This window comes from Penaeus monodon, chromosome 21, assembly GCF_015228065.2.
Source record: "Penaeus monodon isolate SGIC_2016 chromosome 21, NSTDA_Pmon_1, whole genome shotgun sequence".
Lineage (NCBI taxonomy): Eukaryota > Metazoa > Arthropoda > Malacostraca > Decapoda > Penaeidae > Penaeus > Penaeus monodon.
Window position 1 is genome coordinate 27928007 of NC_051406.1, and position 204 is coordinate 27928210.

The following is a 204-nucleotide window of genomic DNA, read 5'->3' on the forward strand; positions in this document are numbered from 1 at the left end:
GTGGCAGGAGGGGAATTTGCTGTGAATATTTGGTCAGTGAGATACAACAAACAACTATTACGTTTCTAATCATTTATTCACTCCACGTTTTGCTTCGTTGTGTTTTAAACACCCAACTACTTCGTTCTTTAGCTTAATATTTTGTTCAGTTAAACCAAGTATTGTTACGTCATTTTATTTCGTTTGTTATTCCTTTTGTTTCAT